The sequence below is a fragment of the Raphanus sativus genome, unplaced genomic scaffold, assembly GCF_000801105.2.
Source record: "Raphanus sativus cultivar WK10039 unplaced genomic scaffold, ASM80110v3 Scaffold1673, whole genome shotgun sequence".
In the NCBI taxonomy this organism is placed as follows: domain Eukaryota; kingdom Viridiplantae; phylum Streptophyta; class Magnoliopsida; order Brassicales; family Brassicaceae; genus Raphanus; species Raphanus sativus.
In genome coordinates this window covers 4,493-8,984 of record NW_026616982.1, presented here as the reverse complement: position 1 = coordinate 8,984, position 4,492 = coordinate 4,493, and positions in this window count along the sequence as shown.

Sequence of the window (4,492 nt, the reverse complement as noted above, 5' to 3'; positions counted from 1 at the left end):
GGTAACGGGAAGCTGTCTTTAGGGCAAGCTTTGTTTAGGTCTGTGAAATCTACACAGATTCTCCACTTCCCGTTTTTCTTCTTTACCACTACTGGGTTAGCTAACCAGTCGGGGTAATGTACCTCCCGAATGGACCCAGCTTTCGTAAGTCGGTCAACTTCGTCGTTAACAGCTTGAGCCTTTTCGAGACCTAGCTTACGACGCTTCTGTTTGATCGGTTTGAAAGTAGGGTCAACTTTTAGCTTATGGGTGGTGACGTTCGGATCTATTCCTTTCATGTCGTTGGTGGACCACGCAAAGGTTTTGACATTGCTTTTCAAAAAATCGATGAGCTCCTTTTTTGTCTCAAGAGGTAGCTCGGACCCGATGCTCACCTGTCTTTCAGGATTTGAGTCGTCGATGCAAACTTTTTCGGTTAGGTTCCTGGGGGGACCTCGAATATTTTGTTGCATTTCGCGACCTTCCTGGATCTGTAATTGCTATTGGGGGGATTTTTGGTGGATTTCGAATCCTCCCAAATAGCAGATCCTGGATATCTTCTGGCTACCGTGTATGGTAGCTATCCCTTCGGGTGTTGGAAATTTTACGCACTGATGGTACGTTGAGGCTACTGCCTTCATTTTGTGGATCCAAGGTCTTCCCAAAATCGCGTGGAACGGGGAAGGTCTATCGATGACTACTAAGTTGGTCATTTTCATTATTCCGCCAGCTATGACTGGGAGCTTGATTGTTCCCAATGAGGTAGCTGTTTCTCCGGAGAAGCCTACGAGATTAGCTTTTTGGCCAATAATTTCATAGTCGTCTATTTCCATCCCTTTTAGGGTGTTATAGAAAATGAGGTCGACAGAGCTTCCTGTGTCTATCATGAGCTTGGGAACCTCGTATCCTGCGATGTTCAGGGTGACTATCAACGCATCATCGTGAGGTCTGTCAAGGTTTGAGGTCTCGCTCTCCCAGAAAGAAATCTTAGTGTTGGATTCAGGATTAGGAGGCTTAGGTCCAGTGTTAGACACAGCCTTCCGCACGTGATTCTTAATGGAATTGACGGAGTCTTGACATATGTCTGATCCTCCAAGGATACAGTCCACCCTCGAGTCGGGGTTCGATTGATGGGAGGGTTTGCTCAAGAGAGCTTCGACTTGTAAACTTTTTCCTTGGGGGAATTTCCCAAGAATCATGTCGACTCTTTTTTTGGGAACTGGAGGTGGCGAATCGGTTTCCTTCTCAGGTGACCTCTCGCGTTTCGGGGAAATGTCCCTGGAACCTCTTTTCTGATAAGGTGGCGGCTTTTTAAGGTCCACGCCCTTTATTTCTCCGGCTGCGAACTTAGCTGCCAGCTGGCGTTGGAGGTCCCAACATTCTTCGGTTGAGTGTCCTTCGCGATCATGATAAGAGCAATGTTTGCCTTTATCGAAGCCTTTTGACCAGGGAGTTTTATTTGCAGCTGCAACAGGTTTCTCTTCCTTGTCTTCCTCGATTGCGTAGGAATGTTCTCCCTGAGTTTGATTACTTCGAGGGTTACCCTTTTTATGAGGTCCCTTAGTCTCAGAGGAGTCACTTTTCGAATGATTCTGTGGTTTCTTGTGGAGTTTATCCAGTGCAGCTGTCTCCTCTTCCAAAGCAATATATTTGGTGGCTCTATGAAGAGCGTCATCGATAGTTGGAGGAGCGTTGAGTGTTAACTCTGACCAGAATTTCGATCTATAGAACAGACCTCTCCTAAGGGCCTCGATGGCGACTAGGTCGTTAGGATTCGATAGCTTAGTTCTTATTGCCCTGAATTTCTCAATGTAGACTCGTAATGAATCTCCCATTCCTTGACTGACTTTCCAAAGGTCGGCCTCGGAGGCTTGCTTCCGGATATGGGTTGAGTATTGCTTCATAAAGGCGTTGGTTAATTGATCAAAGTTGTCTATCGAGGCTGGCTCGAGGCCGGAGAACCACTCCAGGGCTGTTCCGACCAAATTTTCGGCGAATGTTCTACAGTAACCTGCTTCACATTCTTCCTGAGTGAAATGGGCTTTAACAATTGCCAATCGAAAAGCTCTCAAGTAGGCCTTCGGGTCGGAGGTCCCATCATACTCAGGAATTCTGATTTTTCGGGTATCTCTTATGTGAGAGCTGGCAATTCTGTCCGTGAACGGAGTTCCACGGGTTTCTTCGATTAAGCTATCGATTTCGGGAGCTGAACTCGTAGCTTTATGAACTTGAGCTCCCAATTTCTGGAGAGCTGCGTGAGTTCTCTCCATATATCTACGGATAGCTTCAGGTCCTTCAAATGGAAGGATATTTGGATCGTTCGCAGGTACCCGATGAGTAGGTTCCTGACGGAATCGAGTTGGCGCATCTTCCCATGCGGTTAGTGGGCTAAGTCGCTCGACATTTCTTGGGTTATCGGAGTTTATCCTTTGATAACCGTCCTCATTCGGGACCGAGCTTCTAGTTTGACAAACCGAAGCTGACGCTCTGCCTCCAGATGGGAAGGATATTCCTGTTCCGGACCTAGGATCAGGTGGCGGAGGAGGTAACTGATTACTTCTGTCAGAGACCTGACCGGGTGTGGAGCTGGTTGTCGCTACGTTACTTCCCATAGCACTGGCGTTAGGTGGATTGAATACGGGAACTGTTCCAGTATGAGGTGTCTGGAAAGCAGATCCGCGTCCTTCAGGGGCAGTGCTATCAGGGGAAAAGTTTAAACGTGCTCGGGGAAATGAGGGATCGGTTAATCGATCATGGAAGATGGCCCCCGGAGCTTGACGTTGCGGTGGTTGGGTTGTTGCGTTTAGAGATCTAGTTATCTCTTCGAATCGTTGTTGACGTACAGCCAGCTGATGCATCGTGCGCTCACTTTCCTGAGCTCGGTCTACTAATTGTAACATCATCTGGCGGATCTCAGAGAGCTGAGCCTCCGTTTGATTCGGAATGGCTTGCTGCTGAGGATTCTCGGTAACCGGGAGCTCGGAGGTGTTTCCACCTAATGACCTCGGGTTAGTAACTCCGGTTGTAGTTTGGCTCGTTCGAGCATCAACCGGAAGCTGTTGCCCAGATCGGTGGTCGCCACGTTGAGGCTCTGTGATTACGAGACTAGAGCCTCCGTCATTCGGTGAGCCATCGCTCTGAATCGGGAGGTTAAGGTCAGACGGGGTTGTTGTCTGATCAGTAGGGTTCATCCTCGAGTTAGAGTAAGGGATTCGGTAGTTTCTTCCCCACAGTCGGCGCCAATTGTGAGGGATTAAACTCACACCTAGATTTTAGATCAGGTTTTAAGGTTTTAGGAAAGGTTAGGGAAAGATAACATGGGCTGAATCCCGTAATAACTTGTTGAATGAACTTCGATTTGTATTGATATAATGGTAAAAAGGATGGTTACAAAAGGTGATCTTTGATGAATACAAAGATTATAAGAATGTTACAATAAGAATGTTTTTATGAATATCGAGTGAAATATGGATTGGATCGGATCCTCTTCTTAGTCTTCGACCTTCTCTTTTTATAGCTTTGGACTTCTTTAGGTTGTTTGCAACTGGTCTCCGAGATCCTCTCCGCTTGAGGTGGAATCTGCAACAGCTTCCCTTTGACCGGGTCCTGCGCTTCTTATTGTTGTGACGTGAGCTTCCCCTTCGTCGTGACCTCCTTAGTTAGAGTCCCTAGCTTTCAGCCTCCGGCTCTTTTTAGGCTCGAGCCTGCGATGGGCCTGTCCCGGCCCATTACCATCTTTTATTGAGTGAAGATCAGCTACCGGGCCATATTCGGGCCCAACAGTCTTCTCCATAGGTTTGTGTAAAGCCCCTTGCTACCAGTCTAGTCTTCCTCCTGTCTATCTTACCATTAGGTAGATACTTTATGGTAAAGATCCACTTGCATGAAACTGCTCTCTTTCCTTTAGGTAACTTGCTTTCATACCAAGTGTCATTTCTTATCATTGCATCAGCCTCTGCATTGACTGAATCTCTCCACTCTTGAATTACCATAGCTTCTTCATAGCTTCTTGGAACGTAGCTCTCATCCAAGCTCACCATGAAAGCACAATGTTCTTCAGGATACTCGGCAAAGGAGCATACAGCTTGAGAAGGATGCTCCACTGCTTGGGCATTGTAGTACACTCTTGTGTTTACCCAAGAGGAAGGATCCTTCCTTACTCTAGTGCTCCTTCTCAAAGGCACTTCCACTTGCTGTTCAGTCACTTCTTGTTCACTGCCAGCTTCTTCTTGACCTTCATTAGTCTCTTCTTGTTCAGTTTGATCAACCACTTGACCTCTCTCACTATCACCAGCTGGTTCATCATCTGATCTTCTTCCACTTTGAGCAGGATCCGAGCCTTGATCTCCATGACCTCCAGCTTCAGACTCATGCTCATCTCCCCCCTCATGCTCAAGGTGGGAGATATCTTGTTCTTCCCGAGTAGTGTGTTCTTGACTACTCTGATCCTGGGACACTCCAATGCCTAGCCCCTCCATAATAATCCTCAAGCTCCTGGCTCTGTCAGATTGCT